This window comes from Podarcis muralis, chromosome Z (genome assembly GCF_964188315.1).
Source record: "Podarcis muralis chromosome Z, rPodMur119.hap1.1, whole genome shotgun sequence".
Lineage (NCBI taxonomy): Eukaryota > Metazoa > Chordata > Lepidosauria > Squamata > Lacertidae > Podarcis > Podarcis muralis.
In genome coordinates, this window is record NC_135673.1 from 11,802,969 (window position 1) to 11,814,788 (window position 11,820).

General features: G+C 46.0%; 1 long non-coding RNA gene across 1 annotated transcript in view; it reads left to right on the forward strand.

The window, feature by feature from the left end:
* LOC144326170 (uncharacterized) overlaps positions 1 to 11,145 on the forward strand; it is a 30,305-nt gene extending 19,160 nt beyond the window's left edge. Inside the window, exon 3 of the long non-coding RNA XR_013391336.1 lies at positions 10,814 to 11,145. This is a non-coding gene — a long non-coding RNA (uncharacterized LOC144326170). The remainder of the gene's footprint in view (positions 1 to 10,813) is intronic.
* The last annotated feature ends 675 nt before the right edge of the window (positions 11,146 to 11,820 follow it).

An 11,820-nucleotide genomic window follows, 5' to 3' on the forward strand; every position in this document is an offset into this window, starting at 1 on the left:
ACATCTAAATGAAATCACTGAGTGGGGTTATTCCTAGTGCTAGAGTATGTTGTGAGTAATCTGCTGATGATACATAGTTCTATTTCTATCTGCAAGTATTCACTGATTGTGCTAGACCGTTGCCTTGCCTTGGTAATGGATTGGATGAAAGCCAAGAAACTGAACCTTAATCCAAATAAGACTGAGGCACTGTTAGTGAGTGGCTTCCTAGACCGGATGGGTGAGAGGTTGCCTGCTCTTGATGGGGTTATACTCCCTCTGAAGGAGCAGGTAAATAGTTTAGGGGTACTCCTGGATCCTTTGCTGCCACTTGAGGCTCAGGTGACTTCAGTGGTGCAGAGCCCTTTCCATCAGCTTTGGCTGGTGACCCACCTGCGCCCCTATCTGGACTAGGATAGCCTAACTACTGTTGTCTATGCTCTGGTAACCCTTAGGTTAGATTACTGCAACATGTTATTTACATGGTGCTGCCTTTGAAGACAGTTTAGAACTTCAGGTGGTGCACAATTGGGTGGCCAGGTTGCTCACTGGGGGTAAAATAGTTTGAGCATATAATACCAATCCTGACCCAACTGAACTGGCTACCAATTAGTTTCTGGTCCCAATTCAAAGTGCTGGTTTTGACCTATAAAGCCTGAAATGGCTCAGGATCAAGGACCGCCTCTCTGTGATCATAATCTGAGGCCCTTTTTTGCATGCCTCCTCTACAAAAGTCTGGAGGGCAGCAACATAAGAGTTGGCCTTTTCTGCTGTGGCTCCATTTCTGCTTTAGGCACCAGGCAGAAACGGTTTCCTATAACGATGCCTTTGTTTGATTCTGTGGCCTTTTAAATGTGTTTGTGGGTGTGGGGGCTATTGGTTTGTTTGGTTTTTGTTTTATTATGCATCTTGTGTTCTCATTTTGCATTTTTACGTTGTGAACAGCCCTGTGAACTTCGCATGAAGGGTGGTATACAAAACAAGCAGGCAGGCAAGCAAATATTAAAGGGGACAGGTCCACTGCTGGTTTCCCCCAACATGCCTCTGAGTAACTTGAGACCTTAGCTGTAGCACATGACAAAGCCCTAGGCTAGGGATAAGGAACCGTTTTCAGCCCGAGAGCCTCATTCCTTTGCAGGCAACTATTCAGGGGCCACATGCCAACAATGGGTGGGGCCAGAAGCAAAAGAGAATTGAGGTGTGAATGTAAATTTTACCTTTGAATAGTAGGCTAGATTGCAGCCACACAGAAGTCAAATGTGCCTCTTTACAACATCCATCCATTCGCCAAACTGTTTCTTTCAAAAGGGTGTGTGTGTGTGTGTTTGTGTGTCTAGGGTGGGGGAGCCATTTCCAGCCTGAGGGCTGCATTACCTTCTGAACATCCTTATGGGGGGGGGGGAGCATCTTCCTGGGTGGGGCCAGAGGCAAAAGTGGGTGGAGCAAATAGCTCTTTACAGTAGGCTAGTTTCTACACATGCTCACACACTTTTCTCTGTTCTCCATCCACACAAGGGAGAGGCATTATCAGGGTTCAACGACACATTCCAGCCAGGCAAAAGCACTCAAAGAGGATGCAGTGCAGGGCTGGTGAGGGGTGTGGCCTGACCAAGTTGCTGGGGGCTCTTCTCAGCCCCGGGGTCTGGCCTTCCCCACCCTTCCCCCAGCCTAATGCCATCTGCAGGAAATTTGTAGTTGCAAGACTGGGACAATTCATAGCCAAGGACTTAAAGCTGTTTCTTTGCCCAGACATATCAATCGTTCCCCCTTTAATTTGAACATCTATTGTTAGCAAAATCACTGAAGGCAGAGCACTTAGCATCTGTGGGACTATGGAGGGGGAACAATGAGAAATATCATGTTAATGAACAAGATAACTATTTGTAAGCACTGCTGGGAAGAACTACCTCATTAGAGACTTTTCGGGGAAATTGGACTTTATTTGTACCATTTTGGAATCGATTGAGACCCCCGGGAATGAGCACCGATGGACGTCCTGACAATGTGATGGACTTACTTAATACAGGAACCACAGGATTTAATTTGATTTAATCTTTGGCATTCATCTTTTGTAATAGGTCTATCATCATTATTATTATGAACTTTTAATTTTTATTATTTGAAAACAATTAAAACAAATTTTAAAGGACATAAAGCCATGCTTTTGCATAGATGTATCGAATGTTCCTTTTTAATTTTGAGCATTTACTCTGAGGAGGAGGTCTGTTTAACCCCAAAGCTCTAAGGAGCATAGGAATCTGCCTTATACTAAGTCCATCTAGCTCAGTGTTGTCTACACTGTCTAGCAGCATTCCTCCAGAATTTCAGACAGGCAGCCTTTCTCAGCCGCATCTGGAGATGCTGGGGATTGAACCTGGGACCTTCTGCTTACAAGGCAGATGTTCTTTCACTGAACTATGGGATGGTCCTTCCGCATAGCTCTCACTCTTTTACAAACACTGATTGGTTTCAGCACACACAAAATTTCACAGAGGATTCTGGGAGTGTACTTAGGAGAATATTTTGTTCAATAGTGTAGAGGTGCTTCCAAAAATTAATATAAAAATCATCTAAGACTCCTTGGCAAGAGAGGAGAGTAGAGGAAGTAGGCAGACTCTTTCTTTCTTTCTTTCTTTCTTTCTTTCTTTCTTTCTTTCTTTCTCTCTCTCTCTCTCTCTCTCTCTTTTTCTTTCTTTCTTTCTTTCTTTCCTCTATCACATATCTATCCCACTTTTCCTCCAAATAGCTCAGGGTGACATATGTAGTCCCTCACAGCAACCCTGTAGGCAGGTTAAGCTGAGAGTAACTGGCCAGCCAGAGATCACTAGAGAGCTTCACAGCTGAAAAGGGATTTGAACTTTTGTCTTGCAAGTCTTAATCTCACCTCACCAGCTCTCAAAATGGCACACATGGTTCTCCTCTTCTCATTTTATCCTTACAACAACCTTCGAAATAAGTCAGACTGAGAGGCAGTGATTGGCCCAAGGTCACCCAGCTTCATGGCTAAGTGGGAATTTGAACCCTGGTCTCCCAAGTACTAGCCTGACACTCCAAACACTATATCACACTGGCAGGCCTTGGGGAAATGACTCCACCATTTCTGATTTTCTCATTGAGGATCCACCAATAAGCTCCTGAGGACCACCAAAGTTCTCCAAAGCATGTTTTGAATGCCATGGTAAGTGACCAGACGTTTTCCATCTGGAACCCTCCGTGTGATTTGCACTATGACTGCTCTGGCTGGGGGCTGATGGGAGTTGTGGTCCAAAACACCTAGACAGTAATAGGCTTAGGAAGGCTGTAACAGACCAAGAAGATGCCTGTTTTGGAAATGCATATTGTCCTTTCACCACACAGTGGAGCTGTTGACACCTTACAAAAGCAATCGAGGTGCCTGCAAACTTTCTAGCGCTGGTTGAACGGTGAGCCGCACAAAATGGTATGGAAATGGGAAGAGTGTAAAGTCGAGGCAGAATTTGAAAGCTATATTCCAGTGAACAAAGACAGTCACAGACAATATTGGATAGATACTCAAGTTGTGACAATAGAGTGGTGGAGACAGGTTAACCATCTCCCTACTTTCTTTGTGTGTGCTATTCAACGACTCTCCACAGCTGCTTCCCTTACCTTGATTTGTATCTCTATTGCCATGTAAAACAAAAACAAGGATACTTTGAAAGGTTCCTGAAGCAATCCTAGCCATAAAGGGACCACAAAGGCATCACAAAGCCAAAACAGAGGAAGGGTGCACAGCACTGCCACTCTGAATAGGCTGCACCACTCACTGGTCCTCCTTAAGTGTTTTTGCCTGGCTAGAATATGTCCTTGGACCCTGATAATGTCTTTTGCTTTCCTAGATGGAGGATAGAGAGGGGTGTGCAAGTGTGTGACCAAAACTAGCCTACTGTATAAACGTAATTCTTACATTTGTTGCTCCACCCACTTTTGCCTCTAGCCCCAGCCATGGCAGGCATTTGTCGCTCTGAAAGGAATGTGGCTCTCAGGCTTGAAACTGCTCCCCACTCCTCTCCTAAAGTATCCATTATATTCATAGCCTGTTCTCACACTGGCCACCAAGTGATCTTCTGCCCAAGGGACCTTGGATATACCTGCGCCTGCTTCATTTTGGCAAGCTAGCAGATTCTGGTCCTGAAAAATTATTCACTTTGCCACCTGACTCTTGCAGGGTCATTGCACCCTGCCAACAATATCCCCGAAAGCCTCTACAGAAAATACTGGGAGAGTATAGATGGACCTGCTCAGGTGTTGTTCTGTTGGCTAGCTGGCCATATGCCAAAGCGACAGGACTCCTTCTTGACATTTTGCTTCTTGTTGCTCATCTGCATTATTGATTGCAGAAACTTTGCATTCAGGGCTATCTGCATAATGAGCTAGAGGGACGAACAGCCTGAGTGGCTGGATGGGAGTTTTCCTAATGGAGGAGAGGAGAGGAAACATTTTGGGGAGTAGCAATAGAGGATCAAAAAGCAAGAGCTGATGGATTGTAGGAGCCAATGTAGTGTAGTGGTTAGAGTGTCAAACTAGGATGCAGGAGACCAGGGTTCAAATGCAGACTTGGCAAGCTCTCTGGTTGACCATGGGCTAGTCACAGTCTCTCCTGACCTACCTCACAAGGTTGTTGCGGGGATCAAATGTGGAGTAGGAGGAGAACTATGTACACCACCTTGAGCACCTCTGAGGAAATGTGGGATAGAAATATAATAAAGTAAATAAATAAACAAGAAGATTAGGATCCTTTACACGTTGCAAACGTTCTGTGCCAGACTTGCACAAAGGATGGGCTATGCATGGTTGTGTGTGGCAGAATACAATGGAGTGTCCCCAATGGTAGTTATACTTGGAGCAGATCCATTGAAATTAATGGACATTAATAAACTAACTTGGGTCCATGGATTCCAATAGGTCTACTCTGAACATAATTTAGTTGGTTATAACTCAGTGTCTCAGATTTCTTTCTCCAAGTCAGGAAGACAGAAGGCCAGGTGCCATCCAGACAAGTGCTGAACCTAAACCAGTCCAGGCAATTCAAACCTTTGTAAGGCTTTTGTTGTTGTTCAGTCGTTTACTCTTCGTGACCCCATGGACCAGAACACGCCAGGCACTTCTGTCTTCCACTGCCTCCCGCAGTTTGGTAAGGCTTAGTAAAAGACTATTGGTCACACAGGTCACCTGACAACTGCAACACCCCTCCTGACCAGTTGAGGGAGAAGCATAGAGGAAAAGCAGGTGGTCTTCTGCCACAATGGCATAGGGAATAAGGCACTTAGGGCCAGCTGAACACACACACAACCACCACAGCTCTAATCTGGTTCTTAGGGTCCTGATACTTCTTGCTAGTTAGTAGGAAGCTTCTTGTCACATCCAGAAGGCCACTTTCTCCCTGCTGACTCAGCCAGAAAAGTTATTTTGTTCCACTGGACTTGGCTGCAGCCTAGTAGATAGGTCAGACCTGGGGAAGTTATATCAATAGGGTCTCTCATATGGCCATTGTCCTCCAGAACAGTAGTCTTCAACTTTTTTCAGACCTGGGACCCGTCTCTAACCGAAGCATGAATAGTGATGCTTGGGAAACAGGGGTAGCAGACTGGTGGCCTTCCAGATGTTGCTGGACTACATCTCCCATTATCCCTGACCATGGTCTGGGCCTGATTGGAATTAGAGTCCATAAGTGCTCAAGAAGGTCAAGTAATGGAGGCCTTCTCTGAGAGTGTGTGGGTCCTTCCTTGGTTTGGGTGAAATGGCTAGTGAAATGGTGGTGGAGTCACGTCCTGGTCCAATGCCAGAACTCATGGGGAAAGAAGACCACAGATTGAGCAATTTGCTCTAACAAAGGTTTGCAGTAGACTGTGGCCTTCTGTGTCTCTGCTTCCAGGCTACCTCCAGACCACTCATTTGAGGGCCAACCTTCTGGCGCTCCTCTTTCATTCCAATCCCACCTATCGACTCTGCCCAGCGTGCCAGAATTTCGGAAGGGAGAGGGCTGAATTTATAGCAACCCTGGAGGTCGAAGATGATAAATAATGAGTCCTATTGCACATTCAACGGCGGGGAAAATGGGGAAGAGGGTCAAAAGCCAGCATTCTCATGATTCAGCTGGCTGAATGTGTCCCACTAATAAATTGGTTAATTAAAAAAAGGGTGGGGGACTCAGAAGATAATGTCCAGATTTCTAGGTTTGTAAAAATAAATAGGCTTAAAAAATGTTATGTGAACAGGAGAGGGAGAGGAGGAGCATGGGGAATCGGACGGCGGTTTGCGAGCTGAATTCCTTAATGACATCCTCATTAAAAAGGCTTCACTGCCAAACGCTGTTTGCCTCTGCCTTCGGAAACTGTCTGCATTAATAATGAGGAGCTCCACTTGGAAGGTATTTACATAAAGTATTGTAGTCCTGTCATGGTTGGAGACAGCAAACACCGTGCTGGTACAGATAGCGTGTGGGGGTGGGGGTGAGAGAACAAGAGATTTGGTAGTCCAAGCATTCATAGGAACCAGTGATGTTTGAGATTGTAAGAGCATAAGGAGAGCCTGCTGGATGAGGCCAGTGGCCCACCTAGTCCAGCATCCTGTTCTCACAGCGGCCAGCCAGTTGCTCGTTATGGGAAAACTACAAGCAGGACCTGAGCACAAGAGCAGTCTACTCTCCTGCAGTCTCCAGCAGCTGGCATTCAGAAGCATTACTGCTTCTGACCACAGATTCCATTTTGATTCAACAGGAAGGGCTTTCTTGTTGCATGAGCTTTTAATGAGAGCATTAGGAAGCAGAGAAGGACAGAACAAATGGTGGCTCTTGCCCATTGGGACTGGTGGGGCAGAAGACTCAGAGACCAACAGCAAGGAGAGCCAGAGCCAATGACTGGTAAGGCCAGAGTCAATAAAAAGGGGAGCCAACTTATTCTAGTTTGTCCCCCATCCTTCTCCCTGCTGAGTTCTTCAAGGGTATCACTGAGACTAAGTAGGAGGAAGGTTATAGCCAGGGCTGAATTGATCATAAGCAAGCAGGAAGGCAGGTGTGAGGGTTGGCTGTGGGCAGAATGAGGTGAGTGGGGCAGTGCCCCATTCATTCTAATGGACCAGGCTCCTGAAGCCAGGCGACAAACAACTACGTATATTCATTTTGTAGGCATCAGAAGAGCCCTGCTGTATCAAACCAAAAGGCCTGCCCAGCCCAGTATGCTAGTTTTCCACACTTGCCAAGCCAGAGAACACATGGCCCCCCTGCATATTTACTCCGGATGGGTTTATTTCCATACCACTTACCAACTTTAAAATATTTCTAAGTGGTGTACAAAAAAAAACCTGAATCAATAACAAAATATTACAATAATGCAGAGTTACATATAAAAATGTTACATCAATGCAAAGTCACTAATATATATATAAATCAAACCAATTCTTTTTTCTTGTGGGTCCTTCCAGGGTCCAACAAACTTGACTCACCTGCAAAAGTCTCACAATGAGAAGAGATCCTGGAAACAGCAGACAGCTCCCTAGTTTCTTACTCTAGACTTGCTTTTTATGGGAAGCCCCAGGGTGGATGATACTTCCTCAGGGTGCATCCCATTGCTTCATGAAATAATTCTGTATCCTCACACATCTTTCGTTTTACCAGTTTGGTTGCAAAATAAAAACCCTGTTTAACTTCAGCCAGTGTGGTGTAGTGGTTAAGAGCGGTAGACTCGTAATCTGGTGAACCAGGTTCGCTTCCCAGCTCCTTCACATGCAGCTGCTGGGTGACCCTGGGCTAGTCACACTTCTTTGAAGTCTCTCAGCCCCACTCACCTCACAGAGTGTTTGTTGTGGGGGAGGAAGGGAAAGGAGAATGTTAGCCGCTTTGAGATTCATCAGGGTAGTGATAAAGTGGGACATCAAATCCAAACTCTTCTAATCTTCCTATGTCTTCAGGTGCCAGAGTTTCTTTTAAAAAGCCAAAATTAGCCAGCCGCACGATCCTTTTCCCCAACCTTCCTTTAAACTGCTGTCAAGTCCCTGCCTGCTTTGACAAGGATAAGCATAGGAGTCAACTCCTAGGGGCCGAGGTGCCTTTGCCCCCCACCCCGAAATATTTGAGGGGGCTGGCCTCCCCAAAGGTGATGGGCATTGCCATTCAAATGACACGTGTGTGCTATGTCTTATGATGGATTATGTGGGGTGGAGCTCACCCCCCACCCAATATTTTATTCAAGTTGGCACCCCTGGAGGTAAGCAACATTTTTCAACTCAAGGGCCATATTCCCTTCTGGGGGCAACTTTCTAGGGGCCACTAGAGCAGCCAGAAGCAAAAATGAGTGCAGCAACAAATGCAAATCTGTACAGGAGGCTGGTTTCTGCTCCCATTCACACATTCCTCACCATCCTCTATCCAAGTTATATCAGTTCAGGGGCAGATTGTGGACAGGCAGAAACACTCAAGGAAGACGTGAAGCAGGGCCAGTGAATGGGTGTCATCTGGGGAGAATGGGTGTAGCTTGAGAAGGGGTTTGGCCCAAGGAGAGTCCCAAGGGCCATATAGAGAGGTCTAGAGGGCTGCACCTGGCACAGGCCTGAGGCTCTCCACCGCTGCTCTAGGATGGGAGAAATTCTACCAATGGGAGTCAGAGCCACTTCTGCCTGCCCCATCCTTCTATGATATCAGGGAAGTTCAGCCAATCACTGCCAGAGGTTTCACCACCACCAAATCCCTAAGAACACTGCAATACAGATGATCTTTTATTATTCTTAATGATAATGAAACAAATATTTCAAAGCCCTGGTTTATCTAAGCTCATAAATAACAAAGCCATCCTGAAACTCTTAAAGCTATCCTTGCTAAGAAGGGTCCAAAAAGGAAAAGAGAAAAAAGCAGATTTAGTGGAGGATCTTGAAAGTTTTCACTTGCTAATTGACAAAAGGGTTTTAATTGGTGCTGTCTCTTGCTAACAGCCAGAGGGTCCTACAGAATTAAGATTATCGAATAATTGACCTTTCTGGCACATTTTACACCCTTATCTTGCTCTGGCAGAACTTAACTGCCAGGTGCTGGCAATTATACTCCCATATTGCCCGGTTTGTTGGGTCATCCCACTTGAATAATTCACCCAAGTTCGAATATTAGTGTCTAATGGAGTGATTTCAGGTATTTATCGGCTAATGGACAAGCCAGTAATGGAAAGGGGTTATGTCTTTAAACCTCTCTAAAGGCGCATATATCCAGCCTCATTTTCAGACAATATCTTTGACGTTCTTTGTGCAGGCTGATCGCTTGCAAGCTTAGATGTAAGAATTTGCATATGGACTAAACCAGGGGGAAGGAAACCCTTTCGAGTTGGAGGGGTGCATTCCTTTTGGGGCAACCTTCCTGCAGCCCCATGCCAGTGGTGGGTGGGGCCAGAGGCAAAAGTGGGCGAAGTCACAAATGCCAATGTTACTTTTGTACAATAGGCCTCTCTCTGTCCTTCATCCAGTCAAGCAGGAAGCATGATGAGGGTTCAATGGCATATTCCAGCCAGGCAAAATTAGTCCAGGAGGGTGCAATGCAGGGCCGGGGAGTGATGTGTCTCAGGGCCAGACGGAGAGGCCTAGGGTGGCCACATTTAGTCCTTGGGCCTGAGGTTTCCCATCCCTGCTCTCCTCTGACAGGCAGCGGCTCTTGAAGGTTTCAGAGAAGGGGCTTTCTCATCAGCTGCCACCTGGAGGCACCAGGCAGCAAAATGAAGACTTTATGCATGGAAAGATGGCCCTCTATTAATAGAGTTATAGGCCCTCTACAACTCAGCTATATGTCATGGCTTGAGATCAGGCTGTCCTGTTTGTAGGATGGTGTCAAGGACAAGTTCCAGCCAGGCAAGAAACACTCAGTGCTTCCTTATTTTCACAGTTGGGTTTGCCTACCATATGGCCTTGGAAATTGGTGGGGGTTGTGGGAAGAAATGGAACAGGGACAGAGCCTATATTCAATGGCGGCAGCAGAGCTTTTCCCTGTGGCTGCCATTGAGCAATTCCCCATAATTCCCCTGTAGAGTTGGAAAAGACTGTGAGGATCATTGAGTCCAACTCTCTGCAAATCAGGAATATTTTACACAGCATGGGGCTCAAACCCACAACTCTGAGATTAAGAGCCTCATGCTCTACCAGCTGAGCCACCCTGGGGCAGTGAGTTCCATAAGTGAACAAGGCACTCACAGTGTGTGATGAAGCTTCTTATATTTGTGTGTTTTGAATATGCTACACATCTGTTGCTTTGGACAACCCTGAGTTCTAGCCTTGTGGAAATAGGAACATAGGAAGCTGCCTTATGCTGGATCAGACCATTGGTCCATCTAGCTCAGTATTGTCTACACTGACTGGCAGTGGCTCTTCGGGGTTCCAGGTAGGGAATCTCTCCCAGCTCAGCCTGGAGATGCTGGGGATTGAACCTGGAACCTCTTGCACGCAAAGCAGATGCTCTGCCACCAAGTTACAGCCCTTCCCAAAGGATGCTCTCACCACAAAATTGTTAATTCTTATAAACCTTGGTTGAATCCTGTGTTAGTCCTACTGACTGAGGGTGATAGAGGCACCTTCCATATGTGCTGCATTAGGAAGATATTGGGCATCACAGAGTCTCAAACAAAGATGTGCTCTCTCAAGCCCACGTTCCCAGCATGTTCTCACTCCTGTCTCAGTGATGTTCATGCCGGCTTGGTCATATCCACAGGGAAGAAATCAGGATCCCCAAGGACGTGGTCTATGGGGAGCTGGCCCATTGGCAGACCAACTCTGTGTAACAAAGATGTCTGTAAAAGTGACACGAAGGTTTGCAACATTAACCCCGCCATGTGGTAATCCCTTGCAGACAACTGCAGTGCCTGGAGACAGTCAGGCAGGTTGTGTATCCACAGCAGTGACCAGAGGAGGAATGACTGCTGGGAGGAGCGCAGAAAGAAGAGACGCCATAGTACTCCTGCATCAGCACAACTGAATAGCTTCGTCTGCTCCAGCTCCAACAAAAAAAGTCTCTTCTGTATTGGCCTCCACAGCCACAGCAGGTGCTGTAACTCTCCAATGGTTTGACTTCACCTCCAAAGGGACACTCTTCCATTGTCTTGTGTGTGTGTATGTTCCCCTATTGCCTGCACAAAAGAAAAAATGTGTTTAATAAAGAGTACCAATCCCAGACAAGTCATCCTTTTGGCTTAGAGCTTCTTATTTTTAATATATCTGACCAGGGCTGCATTGTATGTCCCCACACTGGAATGTTCACATTCAGGGATTTTGAGGTGCAGAAATACCTCCCCGCATAATGCCCACAATTGGTGAATGCACACTTTTTCCATTCTTGGTTGCAATTGTTTCCCCTCATCTGTTGCAACCAAATTCCTCCTCCTAATTTCAAGAGCTTCAGTGAACAAGTAGCCTGAGAATATCAGGGACCATGTAATTAATGGTAGCCAAGTGGCAATTTCACTCAAAGCAGGTTAAACCAATTGCGAGGGAGGGCAGTGAACTCACTGGATCAACCACACACACTCAGCTCATTGGAGGGATCACGAAATGTTGCTATGTGCCAACATTATTGAGGGAAAAGTCAGTTCAGAGTGAGGGCCATGTTCCCTGAATAGAAGAATACTTTCAAAATGATACCCTCCTACCAAAAGAAAAGAGAAGTGTTTGTCACTGCCAAAAAGGTTCATTTGAAAGTGCCCTGCATTTAAGTCTTGAATGTGACAGAACAGAACTTGAAAGAACTATGTCCAAGAGTTGCATTCTGAAAACTAGTGTTCCATGGTAGGCCACCAAGTCTTCAAGCCAAGACTTAATAGGCCAGGGGAATCTCTCTCTGATCAAGCCAACGAGCCATAT